Genomic DNA, 18,300 nt, shown 5'->3' with positions numbered 1-18,300 from the left:
TTGTGGAAGGTTTAGTAGTTTTCCAATAAGCAATTAGAGACCTAATCAGACTTTGCACTTATAATAATTTTCCTTTTTATTCTATGTAACAATACCATGGGCTCAGTGGACTTTCCCATGATTGTCACTCTCAGAAATTGAGAATTTGTGATGTACAGGTTACCTTCTCCAAGGCAAGGCACCCTCACTCTGAGAGACCAGGAAATAAGTTAGTTTATTCAAATTACATCAGGGCACAGAGCCAGGTCGGGAACTTTGATTAGCAGCATCTCCCTCTAGAGTCCTTCTCTTCCTTGACTATATAGGTAATTTAGGAATTGCTTAATTAGGTGATAGAAAATTAGGTAAATTTAGGGGCCTAGTGTACATTACAGATCTCTTTATTTGCTCTATACAGTGCAAACAAATATATGTTGAGCCAGGTGATGTTAGTGTACTGAGATGTGTTTCTGCAAAATGCTTCTTAAATAAATGTGGTGTTCCATGTCTTGGTTTGTGAGATAGTGACTAAACTCACCAAAATGTTTTTGTTACAGTCTGCTTACATGCTTGTTGGCTGTTGAATCTTGTGGCCTATGAGAGGTGGCAACAAAATGTCTCTGACTGAAGAGACCCTCATGCATGTTCTTTACAGGTCCACTTCTGCAAGGCAGGACCACGTCTGTCCATCTTTACAGCCATTTATGATATTTGATGAGATAGATCAGAGCTTCAGGTGGTACAGCTGCAGGAAGCAATAAACTAATTATACGTTCTCCTACGTTGTGTTAACTAGATAAGAGGTGCTCACGTGAGCTGTGTGGCTTTTCAGTTTGTACCTAGAGGAAGTGAGAGGGTGGGGAAAGGAGAGATACTTTATCTGCACTACACCTTCCTTGCCCTTATCTCCCTATGAAATGATAGATGGAGTTACTAGGCCTATAATCCCTGCTGAGTGAACAGAAAAACGAATGAATGTTGTTTCCAAAACATTTGCAGCAGAGTTGCATAATCTTTCTGTGTTTCATAGAGAACTTGCAGGCTCCGCCTGGCCTACTGTTTGCGCAGCTGTAGTTCTTTTTGGAGCTCTGAACATAGCTATCTTCGTTTGCTCTTACTTAGCAGGAGGCACCTGCTATTAGGTAGTGTTGCTCCTATGTTGTTTTGTTTTCTGTATGCAGATGCACAAACTTTGTGTTAGGTGGAATTAGGTGGAACAGTTATCCCTCTGAAGACAATCAGTTTTTGGGCTTCTGTATCGTATTAGCATTGAGTAGCTGATGATCTAGGTCTCCAGTCCTTCAGAACACTCTTTGTTTCATTGTCTCTTGGTGTTTTCTCTATCTGATACATCTATCCTCTACCAGACTTAATATTACATTAGCTGTATTGTGGGAACAGGTTCTTGATTGTGCCTTACACACATGTAGCTTAAGAGGTCTCTGTGACACAAAACCTGTAGATGTTACCTTGATAATAACTAAGCCTTTATTTCATGGCATGTGAAATGCAGGCACGTCTTGTATATTTCAGAAGGATGAGGATTGCTATTAAGGTCAGTGATGGACACCCAAGCCTGTTGATCTACTTTAATTAACTAATACTACTACTAGTAATAATAATAATAAAACAACAAAACAAACAAACAAAACAACACAACAACAACAACAACAAACCGAGAATATTTGTATCTTATTTACAGTGATTTAACTAACTCCAGTGCTATCAGTGCAAACACGATGAGTGGAAAGACCAACTGAAATTGGACCAAGCAACTAGTACAACCCCTTGCCCATTCAGACAGCCTGTGTTTCTTTACAAATGGCAAGTCCTATATCTAAACAGAGTTTATGTGGTATTTAGGTCCTTGCCAAGGAATCTGAGCTGTGCAGGAAGTCTTTCACGCTTGCATGGAATTCCATTAACAACAGTGAGGGCCCATCCAGGCAGCAGGAGCCACACGCACCCAATTAAAGGATACACACACACACACAGACACTGGGCATTAGTCACCAAAATGTTTGGTTTCCAGGTCAGAATGAGGCTGTTTCTATACCTTGTGCTGCGGCACTTCAAGATAACTCTTTTATCTAGCCGATGGTACTGGATTGGCAGAGGGGCAGAGGACATTTATGTTTCTGGAGTTTTGCCAGAGCCATTAAATCACACGTTTGGGTCTTTCTAAAAGTGCTCCGTATCTTTAAAGATCTTGGGACCTGTGCTTCCTGATTACCTTTTACCAGTAATGCTCTAATCTCTGTTAGGATAGGCCTTGTTTTTCATAGCCTACTATGAAATAGGAGGAAGGTTCCTTTATTTTTTTTTCTTCTTTAACATCCATATGGCTGGAAATCCAAGCAAGGCACAGGTGACGTTCAGACCCATGTAAACAGCTGTTCTGTGACGGAGGGCATCAGCAGCTGTACTTTCTAATTTATTTCAGGGTAAGATATCTACCTTCAACAACAGCTCTTGAAAGACCAATGAACGTGAAGAAACAGAAGAAAAACCTTTACGGATGACACCAAAGTCCTTCATGCTAATTAACTCATAGGCAAATGAGGAGGGTACTGTCCTGTGTACCCTCCTTTAACCAGTTGGTGGTCGAGATCTGAGATTCTTCTGCATGAGCTTATTTTCCATGCCAAATTGCAAACATGGCAGGCTCATAAACGTCTGACTCTGCAAAGCCTCTGCCACTCACGTGGCAGTTCAGTGGAGCTGGGCTCTCAGTAGTAAGTTAAATTATTCACAGCATGCGTCTACCCAGGCATGCCTCTGTAGTCCGTCATCTGGGCTGCCAAGATCTTTTCCTTGTAACGCCTCTTGTTCTTTAGCTATAATAATAGCCTCATTGCGTAGCTTTAGCTGGCACCTTGCTCATGACTGTTAGGCAGGGCACTGCTTGAAATTAGATACAACAAGACGGCTTCCAAAGAGTGTGTGCTGAGCCTGCAATTACAAATTCAAGTGCACAAAGCCACAGATGCAGCTTGGTTAGGATGGTTTCTCAGAGGTGCTCCCGCAGCTGAAAGTGGCCGGGCATGATGACTGATGTTTGAGCTAAGTAAACTCGTACCTCTAGCTCTTTTGTGGTCTTAGTCTGTGATCAGACACGTTATTCCAGATAGAACTGAGCCAGGGTAAGAGATTATTGTCCTCATTGTCTTGTGATCATCCTTCCTGCTCTGGGTACTCCCGTCCCCTTATGTCCTGAAATAAGAGTTTATGTAGTCTCTTCCTGTCCTGAGCTTCTCCTCCCAAAGAATGTGAGTTTAAAGTAAATAATTTAAATATTTATTTATTTATTTAATGGACTGGGTGGTTTTGGAAGAGGTAGGTTATGTCTGGTCTATGCCAGTGGGTTGATGATGTGGCTTATACCAATTTACTGTCACCAAGTGAAGGCAGTCCCACTTCTTCCACTCACACGACCAGTTGCTCCTTTTGTTTCTCTCGTACTATATCAGGTGCTCATCACATCCATACATGAACTGTTCACTAAGTGAATGATCTGAATCAGCTCCCCAGAAGAGTAGGATGAACACCAGAAACGGTGGAAGGAAGGACTGGGCTGTGAAGTTGGAGCAGAGAAAAAGAGCTTTATAACAACTGTATAACCAACCAGCATGTCGAAGATGTGAGCAGAAGTTGCTCTAGAAGAGCTCTAGAAAGCAACTCTTGTATGGTTGTGCTGCTAGATCTGGAGATTTGGTAACTTTAGGGTCTGGGAAGAGACTGATGATGAGCTGATGACTGTCTCACTAAGGGTACTAGGTACCCAGCTCCTTGCTAGAAATGCTCAGTGAAATGGATGTCTCTGATGCATCCTTTTGAGAAACTAGTCCAGAGTTTGTGGCTTCACCAGGATGCATCAGGGATCACCACCTGCATGTTGAAGCACTGTCAGGGTATTCCTTGGTGAAAGCTGAGGAGTGCACTTGCTTGAAGGAGATGCTTCATCAGAGTCTACCTCCTTGAGGGTCTGATGGGATCCTAGTGACATGAGAGAACCAAGTTACTGCTGGTCCCCGCCTAGGTCCTCTCTTGGGCCAAGAGCTGATCCAGCGAACTGCAGAAATGAATAGCCCTACACACAGTGATGAGTTTGGAAGGGAGGGACATTAACCTTGGGATTCAGTCACACAGCAGTTGGAGTGGTTTACCTACCTGTGACCTGCATCTTTGTGCTCCCCAGGCTCCTGTAGGAGAGCAGGGAGCTGGTCTGTGCAACACATCTCTCAGGGCAGAGGTGCACCAATGTGCCACTGAGAGGCAGATAAATATCCCTGCTGTTCTAACTCATGAGTGTGGGTTAATGATAGGACTACACTCTCATTTCTCTCGATTTTCAACTCAGACATGTCTTTGTAACCCAGCCTGCTCCTATTTATATAGACAAATGCCAGCTCAGCAGTGATAAGCAGGGTGATTTTCCCCTCTCCCTTCTGCTTAAGATGGCCCATTTTGTTACAAGCAATTAGGCCATTAACTCACCAGCTCCAAACAGGACTAAGCAGGAATTAAATGTTGTGGGGAAGAATTGTTCATTGGAGTTTTAACTTGCTTTGTTCCTCAGGGCAAGATCCATAAGCCTCTTGATTGTAGCCAGAAACCTGCTCAAGTAAACCCTAACCCTGGGCACTTCATTGATGAAGGTGTTGTGCAATTTCACCCACTCCTTCCATCAGACTTTTCAGTCATCTCCCTTGGAGTTGCACTCTTTGTAGGATCTGAGAACTGCCATAGCTATAAAACATGAGGAGTGACAGAGCTTATCCCTAACTTAAACAAACACCTCAGATTATACATTAGAGCTTCCTGTTTTATTAGAAGCGGTTCCCTCCCACCGTGTTGTCATTGGAGAGATTACAACACGGATTTCCCCAAATAATAAAGGCCTTCTGCTGGAGAGACCTGGGCTGGAGAAGTGGGAAGCCTGAGAAACTCGATTTCCCAAACACCCCATCTCCCACACTGTGAGGGTGTGTTGGGGCCCGGGGGATCTCTGCAGAGGGAGATAGAGATAAGGAGGTCCTGTTTTGCAGCCCAGCATGGAGCTGGGTGTCCCTGTGGAATCACTTCAGCCCTGTTATGAAGGAGCTGGGGTTTTGCTGATCCCTGTCCGAGATCATCGCCTCTGAGCTGGTGGGGAAGGTGCTTGGCCCTGCCAACCCCACAACAGGACCAGAGTTGCCAATGCAGATCCTGTGGCAGAAATTCCAGGTCCTACATCCCAGAGAGGGATGGGATGATTCAAGCTCATGGCTCTGTTTGGTGTCTGCTGGGTTGGTTCAGGAGAGAGGGCAGTGAAAGCCCAGCAGCAGAATGGTCCACATCCAAAATATTCTGCTTCCTCAGTTTTCCTGCGTTTTTCTCCTCTGCAGACTTCTGCTAAGCCAAATGTCCTGAAAATGGCCTGACACCCCCCTTGCAGCTGCTTTGGTTTCTTCTTGCTCTCTGCCTTTGCACAGCATGCTGTCCCTCTGCGAGGAACCTGCACGCACAGCCTCTGTTAGATGGCCCTTAAGGACTTGAGGAAAGGAGGTTTGCATGTATTAGTGTCAAGATTTGTTTTGCATCACCCTTGTAATTAAGATGTGCAAAGGATATGCAAGCTCCTTGCTTTTTTGTGGAAAGACCTGTCTTTTTTTTTTTTTTTTTTTTTTTTTTTGTCTTCTTCTTTTTTTTTTCATTGGTTCATGGGGTTTAGGTGTAGGAAAGAAGAAGCCACACTTTGCTTTCAACATCCTCTCTGTTCAGAGACACGAAATCTTGGCTACAGAGGCTTTATGAAGGCTGGAAGGTCTGTGAAAATACCACCTGCTCTAGAGAATAGGGAGTACGGTGAGGTGGTCCAGGGGTTCTCAGCTTCTAATCTGAAGTTTGCAGTGGGTCCCAGGTGTGGCTTTTGCCTTTAGATTCAGTCTGTCCATTTGTGAAGTGGGTCTGGGGAAGCTCCAGGTAGATGCTACCAGCTGGGCTGGTTTCCACTCCTATAGCTCAGCTGGTAGGAGGCACAGGAAGAGCCTTTCATCAAATGGAAGACTAGGTTATCTCCAATTCTGTAGGTGAAGATGATCACAGACTCACTGCAGCAGCCGTGGGAAGGTGACCTCCAGCAGGGATGGGCTTCAGCTGGTAGTAGGTGAAGCCCATCTCTGCAAAATAAACATCTCTCCCTGGCATATCATTTTGCTCTTTCTTTGCAGTGATATAGACATAGCTGGTGTGATGCTTGCAAATTAATTTCAGTTCCCTGACTGAAAACACCAGGGAAGCATTAGATAATGAAGGCTACAAAGCCTTCTCTGGGTGGGTGAAAATGAGACCCTTGAGTTTCCTCACACTGCGATCAGGGCCATTCAGAGTGGTTTAATGAGCTACACGGAAAGAGTTAGGAGCAAAACAAGGAAAAAACGGAGTCCTCAACCTCCTGTGAGCGCAGAGCCATAGCAGTCTCCTGTATCTAGATACTCAGGGCTGGAAAAGAAAATGGCCTCACCCATAATTTATGGCTCACAGTGTAGCCACAGAAGCTTTGCCACTTGCAAATACGACCCTTAGTGGGTTATTAACCTGAGTCTCAAGAGGCTCACGTTAACACATCCATCCTCCTGTTAATTAATTAGCTGAAATATGCATGCCTTCCGCTGATGCTAGCTTGCAGAGGGTAACATGAATTTTGATTACATTTAATCCCATGCGAAATACAACAGACGCACACACTATGTAAATACTGATGGGCAGCTCAGAAACCTCTGTGATCCAACAGGATCTGATCATAAGAGATGGTGTCTTGCAATCTGCAAAAACTATTTTTACACAGAGTTATGGCATTAAAAATAATAATATATATACATATATATTGGTCACAGGCTTGTTTTCAGCAGGAATGGAAGCAGTTTTAGTACAAATGCCAGCCAAGCAGTCATCTTACCAAGACACTATCAATATGCTTTTCAAACTTTCTTTGTGAAAGAGATATAAATTTATTTGCACCCAGAAGTCTGCTATCCACAAAGCTGCTATAAAGTTTTGGCGATGAATAGCTGCCTTCAAATGTTGTGCTACACACCTTCCCCAAACAGTTGATACGCAGCAGGTGAACGCAGAAAAAATCTTATCAGTCCAACCCAGCATTATTTCCTGCCATAACTTTGCACAACAAAAGAAGTTTCTGTCCTTGCCAAGCTTTGGTGTTGCGATGTGTATTGAGGTTCCTTTGGAGAAACCACTTTAATCCTTGGGAAGCCGAAATCACAGAGATGGGGACAGGTATATTGCTGCAACTAACTGCAATTTATCAGCACCTAGCTGTATCAAAGAGATTGGGTGTGACACAGCAGGCAGCTGTGGGTGATGGAGGGATGCTCACCCCATCTTCTACTTCAGCAGAATAAAAAGAGCTCAGACCACATTTCTAGTGCTAGATTTCAGTATGCTAGTGCTATAACACAGGAAATAAAAAAGAAGACTTGCATTTATATTTAAACTTCATTTGATTAGAAATGCTTTTATGGCATTTTAGGGAGAGATTTTGTGGACGGTGCTGAGATTAAGTTTGTTTTTCTGAGGATGAGGGAAGGATGATGCCTTGGCACAGTGCCATCAGTCATTTACTGCCTTTGGAGACTGCTGGGGCTCCACAGCCCCATGTGTGTTTGGAATCTACACGTCAGGGAGGAATGAACTCACCCATCTGAAGATTACTTGGGCTCTGCTGCTTTGGCATTAGCTGCCAACACAGAAAGAGATTTGTGTTTGCATGCCAATGGAAATGCTCTGACTTTGGCAGGCCTTCAGGTCTGCCCTGTTACCTGCCTGCAGTGTTACCTCTTCCTCTTCACCACCAGCCCCGTTTGGTGAGGGGGAAGCACAGTGTTGTGCCCATTCCCATCTGTGTGGAGGTGGTAAGTAGGTCCTGACCCCACCTCATGTCAACAAGGGGCTTAAAGCAGTGGTGCTGGCCAGCATGGCAAGGACTAACCCAACCAAGCAAGCATATTCTCCCAAGGTTGTTCCTTGTCTGAAGTGCACATGGTACCTGTGCTGAGCATGCTGAGGCCCTGACCCTGCCTTCAGCCTCTGTCAGAGAAGGAGAGCACCTGGGAGAGCACGGCACCCTGGGGCTGGGTAGTGCTTTTCTTGGTAGGGTCTGCACATCCCTTCAGCTGTACTGGTGGAGAAGAGATGAGAAAAGAAGGGTAAATAGATCCTCTGTGAATGCCTTACACATTAAGTGTGAACCAGAATAAAAACAGTCAGTGTTAACGAGCATAATCATGAATTTAAACAAATATATCTTTTTAAAAAGTCAAGGGCTTGGGGTGATGAAGCATTAGGTAAAATTCGACCAAATGAAGGGGCTGTAAGAAATGACATGTGTGAGTGTGTGTGCACATATATGTGTGTGTGTGCATAAGTGCACACACATCTGTGCACTTCATCCACCTTTAAGACAAGTTGTCTTAAGCAAGTGTGGAAGGAAGGGTGGGTGATCTGCAAGGGGTTTTGCTCTTTCAAATGAAGCCAGTGAGAGAGTGTGTGCTAAACGGAGGTTTGTCTACACACACAAATTGTTCCAATTTAACTAAATTGGTTTCTAAATTAATTTAGTTAAATCACTGCAACCCCTTTACTAGCTAACATTGATTCGGCTTAATTGAGTTTGTTCCAAATTAAGCTAAATCAGCATAAAGTGCTCATCAACCAATTTGATCATTCACATTAAGAGGCTGGCAATTTCTACATGTAAACTATACCTGGGTGGGCTGGGGGAATATCCTGAAGTCCCCAGTGTCCCCATATGTTCAGATGATGCAGTGACCAGAGAATGCTGCTCAGTCCTCTGCTCTGTGGGGGTGACTTAGGGACGGCCACCTAGAGGAAGACAGCAGCAGCAGCCTTGCTTGCCCGTGACCCTTAGCATGGCTGTTGATGGGTGACTTCACAATTTCCTTAGAGGCCAGTTTCATTTGGGAGTTTCTTCCACAACAATTTTGTGTCAAGTGAATGACAAAAGTTTTTACTGAAAGCAATCAGTAGTGGGTTTCAATCAGGTCAACACAGTCATGGCTTAAAATGCTCCCAAGCCCATTTGTTTTTAAGAAAAAAGCACCACAAATTCCCTTCTTTTTCATTTTATCTGGAAGGTCAACCTCTTAAAATTGTGGGCTGACAATATCTCCATATCTCCCTTATGTTCAAGGAAACATAAAGCATTGCTTAAAAAAAAAAAAAAAAAAAAAAAAAAAAAATGCAAAGTACAGACAGAGCTGTCTTTTCACTTGTTATTTCCTCCAGAAGCTTTTTCTTGGATATTGCCTTATTATATATTAATGATAGGATGATATTTCTTTACAGGGTATATAAATCAATTAAACATATTAACGAGACAGCCACTTTGAAGCAAACGTATTCTTCACATCTACCATCAGAAAAAGAATATGTTTTGCTTTGCAGATGAATCTGATACATATTAGCCAGAAGTTGACTGTTAACCAGGGTGACAAAAAAGCTACTGTAAATGGTACTGGGAAACCAGGAAAAAAATGTTGCTTTATATTTCTTTGGAAATATTGATTCATTATGTTGGCTCTGAGACAGAGTACTACAATTCTGCAGATAGGGTAAATGGGTGAGTCTGTAATAGGTTGCACTTAAAATGAGTATTCCCACTTTTTATTTTTTATATAAGTTTTTATTATTTTTTTTTTTTATTTTATTTTTTTAAGTAAAGCAGGATTTCTATCTGACAGGCCAGACTGGAAGTGGAAAAAGTGATCAGCGGAGGGGGGACTTGGCTCTGCTTTTACACCCAAGTTTTCACCGCCTTTTGTAGCAGGAATGTCTTTAGGACTTTGAGGGCTTCGGGAGTTCGCGAAGCCAGGACTGCAGCCACACTGCCTCTTCAAGGGCCCCGTGAAAGGTTTCACATCAGGCACGTGTTGTGGGCAACAGAAGGTCCTTGTTTAGTAATGAATAAAAGGCCAGCAGTTTTGCTTCTCCACAGCCAGATTTTTAAGCCATAATTGGATCTTGTAACACTGCCAAGGTAAAGGCAGAGGGCCACGACAGGGAAGCCTGACACTGCAAGTGAACTGAAACTAAATATAGTTCTCATGCAGTTTAAAAAAGCACACATCAAAGTCCAGAGCGCCCGGCCCCATCCTAGACTCTCGCAATGGAACAAAATGAGAAAATGACTATGATAGCATATGTATTTTACTGCCGAGCGACGGGCAGGCAAATGAAATAACCTGAGAGCAGCTTCGGCTGGTTGTGATTAAAGATCATTATGCTCCAAGTGATTCAAGGCAGAACCCCATGCCTGGCCATGGATGGGGCTGCAGACAGAGCTGGAGTGAGCCCTTGGCGTGCATGCGGGCAGCAGGAAGCTGCAGCAAGCATGCCTGCACGCGGGGATCAAACCCACTCTGTGCTGCACGCCAAGATGGTATCAGCCCCTGACCTGCTTCACACAGGCTGCTTCAGTTCCTGGGTATTGCTTTTAAAAGCAGCTGCTGCTTTGCAAGAGGTGGTGGTGCTTTGATGCAGAGGTCTCAGTGAGGGCTCCAGTATCAGCATTGAGCTGGTGCTTCACCATGAATGGTTTGTCTGGCTGTGGTGGGGTGGGTGTTTGGGAACTCATTCCAATTGCAAGGAGTCCTTAGCAAACTCAAACAGTATTTGCAAAAGGTAGACTGCTGAGAAAATGGACTTAGTTTACTTTTTTTTTTTTTTTAAAGGGCACATCTAAAAATGGTCTAAGATCCCATGTAAAGACTACTGATAGATAGGGACAGATGGGACCAAAAGTCAGATAGAGGGTTATATTTTTCTTTAGTGTAAGGGAGGGTATGAAACAACTTGCTGATACTCCTTCTGGCCCTGCATACTACAAAGTCCGCATGCCAACTGTGATGTTTTAAAGGCTATGTTTATTCAGAATTTGGAATTGGGTAGGCATCATTATTCAGACAAGGAGTGATCTGGCACATTGGAGTCTTGGTTGAGGCTCAGATAGACCTTCCCCTCACTCAGGTGACATACATTCCTCAGTTTGGTATGTACCACAAAAGTGGAAACAAAAGAAAAATGGAAATTAACATCCTAGATATTTTCCAGCGTGGGAAAGCAAAATCATTAGAAGTGGGAAGCTTTTACAGTGTTTTGCATTCAAATTGCACCTTTTATCCTGAAAGATCAAGCACTTCACACATAACTACAATCAGCACCCTGCTCGATGCAGCCATGTCTAGGATGGAGCACAGGAGAGGAAGATTAAACACATCTAAAGGCATGGGGGCAAAAATGCTCACAGGAAAAGGGAGCATCCCTAAATGTCCACAAGAGCAATTGCATCCAGAAGGCCTGGCACACTGCATGGATCATCTTAATTTGTTTATGTGGAGAACGGGAGTGAATTTAATTCAGTGGGAACTGGGTTAGATACTTTCCTTGCTATTAAGGTTTACCAACACTCTTCCAAGAGATGCAGTGGATTTAGACTGCATGTGAAACGTCTGTCTGGCCAGAAGGAATTGCACGCTTGACTTCTGAAGAGAAACACTAAGGAAATAGAGTTTTCATGAAGAAAGCATCTGTTGGCTTTCTTTCTTCCCTTTCATGGGAAAAAAATGTGTTATGAAAAAATGAGGTTTTCCTCATATGGTCAAAGAGGAGCTACTGCCCTTTAGCCCACTCCTTCCTTCTAATGTGCAAGGGGATTCCACAGTCATGCTGCTGTTAACTCAGCTAGTGTCTAACCCAGCATGATGCCTCTATGTGGGGGTCTGTCCAAGAAATTATATACAGCTGCTTTGTCTATCCATTGCAATACAGCATTTCCAGCTTTTCAGCAACCTGCATTCCAAATCTAAACATTACCTCCAAACCTCCCCTCCCCCCCCCCGTTTTTGTTTTTTTTTTTTTTTTTACTTTACTTTGTGTTCCTTTTACCCAATGAATATTTTTGGAGAATAATGCCCTCCTAAATACCTTTGTATCTTCTTTGTATCACTTAGGTCTACTAAGAATTTAGACATTTTAATCCTAAAAGAAAATAATAAAAGCACTAATATATGATGGCAGACGTCTTAGTGTCAGAATGGGGGGGCAAACCAAGGGACTTGAGGAATGGTATAGAGAGATGTCATTTGTTCATAAATAGAAGAAAGACAGGGACAATTATCATGGAATGTGAACCTCCTATTCATCAACTAGCTGGGACAGGTAGTGGATAGGCCTTTTTGAGTAAATGGAAGACACATCTGTGGGACAATTCTTTTTAGTAGTAAGGCATGATAATCACTTTCACACCTCTACCAAAACCAACACAGCCAGATAAAGATGGACTGTTATGTTCCTGGATGCCATGAAAATGATGCTTTCATGAGGTGGGAGGAAAGGGGCAGGGGAGAACCTACTTTAAACTCATTTCTTACTAACAGAAAAAATATATATAATAAAAAGAAACAGCTTGAGAATCCAAAGGCTGGATGGTAATTCGGATGAAAGCAAGCATGAAATGATGAAGTTCATTATTCTAAGGGAAAAAAGCAAGACCAGCTGAATATGGATAATGAATCCAAAAAAGTAGACTTCAGCAAACTTGGGGAACTGGTAAGTAAGGTCTCTGAGGAAAATAATCTCAGGGATAAAGGAATGCAGGAAAACTGGCAGTTGGTAAAGCTATTTTAAAGGCAAATTCCTCTGATGTAGAAGACAGATTGGAAACAGAGTGAGAGACCTGCATAATTGCCTCTTCAAAGCCCTGAAAATGTAAAAGGCTCGTCAAATGGAGATTGCAAGGACCCCAAGCAGAGTTTCCCTGGGATTTCTTTTCCTACCGTAAGCTGAAGCTAGAAAAGGAGCAGGCCAGGGACCAGCTTGGAACTGTTCCTGCTGAGCACTGCAGTGGAAGGGGTATAGGGATGTCGTATGGGAGAGTGTACTGAAGGGAGGAGAAGTTGGTGGGCTTATCCATCAGTGTAGCATGGAATGAAAGGAGTTATGAATGACCCAAAGGCACAGTGATACTGTAGCATCCAGAGGCTCAGTACCTTGGGAGACTGAAAGAGCTAGGCAGCTTTTGTTGGTCTAGCAGGATAATGAACTTTGTTTTCCTCCCTGCCCATTCTGCCCCAACGTTTGCCCTTCAGGTAGCCAATATACTAAAAGAGGGTCTTAATACAAATTAAAAATAGATTTCCTATATTTTCTGAAGCTACAAGAGCCAGCTCAGTAGAAGAGGCTGATTTGAAGACTCCATCTGTTAGAAATCTTGTCCTTTTGGAGGAAGAATTGATGTGCAGTGCTACACAGGGGTACAAGCCAAGGATATTTAACTCTGCAGCCCACCCCTGCAGTGATACAAACACAACAGCATCTCTGCAGCTGCCTCTTCCAGGAAAGTACCACATGGTCTCTTCGCTATTTGCTCCCATCCTATCATCCCACTGAGGACGACCCTATGGGGAACACAGCTGCAGCTCACCCCCTGCATGGTGGTGGGGACGGTGGTGGTGCCCTCCTGGTGGGGACGGTGACCTGCTAGTGCTTACAGCCATAGGGGTGGTACCGCAGGGATTGAAAGGGTCCCAAACTCGCCCTGTTACCACCTGCAGGCTTGTATTTAATGTTGGTGTTTTGCATGCCAGCATCAACTGCCTAATTGCAAATGAGTTTGCCTGATGGATCAGGGATGGGGAAGGGAAGAGAAGTCATTGCTATGTACATGTACATGGGAAATCAGAACTGTCAGAGGAGATGCAAGCAGGAGGAAGAGGAGGCAAAAGCAAGGATGGGTAAGAGACGCCCAAGTTAGAGCTGGCTGTCAGAGGAGGGTGGGGTAGGCTGCACTGCTACCTGGGGCAAGCCCTGCATCCCAGATTTACAGCCAGCCATGCTATCTTTCCACATATTAAATCTCTGGGTCTGGCACAGCAGAACCATTTTTCCAAGCCACAGTCCTCATGAATCTATTGAGAAATCCCCAGGTCTTTCTGAATAAGGATTTACATCCAGAAATGTACTGGCTTATGCCATACAGGCATAAATATATTTATTCTACTAGTACAATTTTCCTTTTGGATATATTAAGGTGGAATATAATTGCCTTAATTTCTGATGTGTTGCAAGTTGCATGTGACATTATGCCGTTGAACGATAATGAGCGGTTTATTCCCTACCTCTATCCCTTGATTCTTGGCTGATTTCCACCTGGCCTTCAGGAGAGTTCTGTATTGATCGGTGGGTGTATACACTGCTAGCTTTATACCACAGGTCACTCATTTTAAGGACAGCAGACCTCAGTGCTCTTTGCAACAGAGGCTAACATGCTTGACTTCAGGGTGTTAAAGGTATGGTATTAGGAACATGCTTTCTGTACACCAACAACTGATTGTTTTCCTCTCAGCGATGTTACTTGCTTGGCAAAGTAGCAAAGGCCCTGAGTGCGTACACTGTAAATAATCATTGGAAGCTTAAAATGGCTATGGCCTGTCCTTGTGTGAATAGCAATTTCCTAAATATATTAGCCACTGAGAAATAAGTTTCCAGCAATAGCTGTAGGGGTGAAAGTCTTGAAACTCTAAACCCACAAGGCCCTGACCTCAGTAGGCCAACAAAGACAGTTCCTGTAAGTGAGTACAATGCCACCTGTATGTGCAGGAATAAACAGACATCAGAAGTTCCTGCTACACATCTCCCAGCCTGACATTACGTGGCACAGGTGAGGGCAGCAAGGAGCAGAGCAAGAGCAGCCCCAGGCCCCATTTGGGGCTGAGTTTGACAGGGCAAGTGGAGGCAGGACCAGTGCATCCAGCCAGAGACCTAAGCTCCTCAGTTTGAACAATTTTGGTAAAAAGTTTGAACAAAATCTTGACTGAATTACTTTGAAACCTTACAGTGAAAATCCCTGTGGAGGTTCATGGCAGGAGCTCAGATAAACTCCACAGGAACTACTTGTATTGCAAAATGTGTTGTCTGGCTTGGTTGCAGCAAAACTGGGTCTTCTAATAATGCTAACCCCCAAACCCAGTGTAATTAGCATCACTGTTTTCTCTACCTAGTGATGTGCTTGATGTTTCCTATTTGTTTTCACTCAATCAGCTACTATTAATGGGAATAGAATTCAAATGCACAAATACTTTTGTATTGAATTTCAATTGAAATCTTTTAGGCAGACATCATAAGAACTTGTCAGTGTGTGTTAAACAGTTTTGTTTGTTACAGTTTCAAATGGAATAAAGGACTTGTGCAGATCCCTCAAGCTGACAAAATATGACTTCCACATCAAGAAAAGACAAGGATTTTGCAATGCCTTGGTGAGTGTAAAATTCTTTGAGCCAAAGGCCATCTAAACAGAGGAACCTGAAGTATGGTGATAGCGGCATGCTTGCAGGGAATGCACAGATGAAACATTTGCCAGAAGCAAAAAGCAAAGCAAAACAAAACAGAATGAAAAAACACCAAATGAGAATTTGTTGCGTTTGTTGCATTCTTTGAATGATGAGTGCTTGGAATCTGAAATCTCCTTTGTATTTTGTTTGTGGTTTGAGGGCTAGGGTCTGGGGATACCTGTTGTCGTCTCCTTGAGTCATCAAAAAGAGTGCAACAGACCTATTTTTTTTTTTTTTTTTATTTTAATACCGTGAGTACTTAGTACTTACAGAACAAGATAGAGGATTTACTGCTTTTGCATACAGGTATGAGAGATTCTTACTGCTTTGTGGACTATGCAGTTAAGAGAAGCAAAGTGTGTCATACTCTTAGCTACATCTGTGCTCTGTGCTATGCATAGCCATTGGCACAACAAATTACAAGATGTAGGACTTCCCGGCTGTCCTGAAAAGTATCTCCAAGACTTTTCCTTAGCTAAGAGTCAGCGCAGAAGCATTTAGACTAAAAAGAAAAGCCTGGAACAGGACACATGGGGCCATCAAATACAAAATTCTGCAATTGGAGGCAACGTTGAATTGTTTGTTTTTAATTCAAAAGTCAGGAGCTGTTCAAGCTCAAAACGCAGCTTGGCTCTACGATAAACTACAAACAGTGAGTACAGAAGGCCAAAGTCTGAATTTACCTCTTCTATTGTCTATCTGTGAACCTGTGCAAGACTCTTAATAAACAATGAATGTATTATTACTTTATTGCTATACTTGGGCAATCAACATATCAAAGAATGCAGAAGAATAAGATAGGGAAAAGGAAAATACTTCTTGTTGGGTACAGAGAGTAACGGGAAATGGCATGCTTAATACTTTGAAAAGTGTTATGAGTAGTGATACTAATGAATATAATGCTGCTCTTTCATCCTGAACATTTAAGACATACTTGGGTGCTTCAAGTAGGTTTGACTTCAAACAGAGACTGGAAGAACTAGTAGCATGGAACACATGCACATACAAATAAATGACACCCTCCAAAAATTTCTACTTCTTTTTTAGATTGACTTCTTTTTGCTTTCTGTCTGCAATGTTGTCAGAGTTTGATTGTGTACAGTCCACACTGAAGCCAATGAATACTTGTTTGGTCAAGATGTTTCAGAGTATCTAGCCAGGAGCCAAGGGATCTTCTGTCTGGAGTGTTTTGTGAACCATGAGATTTAGTTCTGATGTAGAAGGTACAAATCCCTTTTCAGTATCAGTGCTTTTTCCACTTGCTTCTGGCAGTTTGTTGCTCACATTTTTGAGTGGTGGCTCAGCAAAAGGGTGCTGACAGTTCATTTGGTCCTTGTAACCACCTACATTTCTCCCTTCCTTGGCTTTCCTCTCATTGACAGGTCCCTGCACCCTGCCAGTAATGATGCCAAGAAGTATGACAGAGAAGAGGGGAAAACCAGGCCTTCCTACAGAGGTCTACCAGTGACATGTGCTGGCACTAGATGTACTAGATGCATTAAGGACTCCTGCTACAGAGCTGGTCAGCTATTAAAAGAAGACAATTTCTTGCCAGACAAGAGGTTTGCTGAATTTAGGCATCTTAGCCTGTTATGCAATATCACCAATTAAATTACTATAATCTCTCTAATGCAATAGCCACTTCTTGGCATTGTAAGCCAGCAGTTCCAGCAGAATTTAACCACTTACCAACTAACACAGCTAAACACACCAGACCTCTCTGCTCCGAGTGTTAATTTGTGTTTAACCTCAGGTTGGCTTTTCAGAGCTCTTCAAGGTCATGTTTTGTTCACACCCCTGAGTCTTTCCTTTGCTCTGGCAGCTATGAAACATTTGGTCATGGAAAAAGCCTTCTCCATGTTGCAATAATGCTGCTCATCATATTATTAATGTTCTCTGGTTTTCTTTTATGAGCCTGCTAGTCCTAGGCTGTAGACTCTCCAGAACAGGGACCATTATTCCATAGAAGTTCTTTCAAAGTTGAACTATCCTGTTGGAAATCTCTTCTGGCATCAGCCATTTTTATACAATAATATTAATAATTAATATATAAAATCCCATGGTTTTAAAGTGAATGCAGGTGATAGACTTCTGCTTGAAATTATCTTGCTCTATGACCAAATAGAGTAGCTCTAAATAGATGTCATTTTCTAAGATATAGTATACAATGGAGCAATCTCTTTTTCCATATTTTGACTTTAAGTTCTTCAACTGAAATTCATATTTTTCCTAGCCATTATTCTGGATCTGGTGAAACTTCTGAGTGTGGGACTATAATTAACAAGACTATAGCTAAGCAACTCTGTCATGAGAGATTCTGAGCATCCAAGGATGCAGACACAACCTTCTAACTCTGGACTTCCCCAAGACATAGGACTTTATGTTGTGATGTCAAGAGACAAGCAAATAAAAGTGATTTTTAGAATTTATTTGGCTTTTTCTTCTCCTCTGATCACCATGCAGTCAAAGAAATATCACTCAGCTTTGCACACAACAGCCAAGAGAAATTCTGAAGGTATCTTGTGCCTCTTTGAGTGTGCATTAGAAGCAATTATGTTGAGCATTGTGGAGTTCCACCAGTATTAAAATTGTGTTACTGAAAAGAAGACTAGACCCAGAGACTGGAGACTTTTGCTCATGGTAACTAAAACTTTGTCTAGACTAGGGATTTGTCCAGATTACTGCCTCTGGCTGTCAGCCATTGGTGTTGCTGAACCAAGGTGACCCCTTGCATTAGAAGGTAGTGATGCTGCTGGTAGACTTTTGTAAGATTTAGGCATGGATAATATTGTCTGTTGGATGTGTTGGCTTTTCCCTTTTTTGCCATGTGAGATCTGTTAGTGTTAAGTTGTCTAGGAATGGAACCTGGCAAACCCCCTTTATGCATGGGGCCCATGGATACATAGGCATGGGA

At 42.9% G+C, this 18,300-nt stretch overlaps 1 long non-coding RNA gene across 1 annotated transcript; it reads right to left on the bottom strand.

The window, feature by feature from the left end:
* Positions 1–5,867: 5,867 nt before the first annotated feature.
* On the bottom strand, positions 5,868–7,239 carry LOC137851852 (uncharacterized). Its single transcript, XR_011093539.1, has 2 exons — positions 7,058–7,239; positions 5,868–6,044 (listed from the first exon to the last, which is right to left on the bottom strand). It is a non-coding gene; the product is annotated as an uncharacterized lncRNA (long non-coding RNA).
* Positions 7,240–18,300: the final 11,061 nt, after the last annotated feature.

This window comes from Anas acuta, chromosome 2 (genome assembly GCF_963932015.1).
Source record: "Anas acuta chromosome 2, bAnaAcu1.1, whole genome shotgun sequence".
Lineage (NCBI taxonomy): Eukaryota > Metazoa > Chordata > Aves > Anseriformes > Anatidae > Anas > Anas acuta.
Note: the sequence above shows the minus strand (reverse complement) of the source record. Positions and strands in the feature narration are given on the sequence as shown.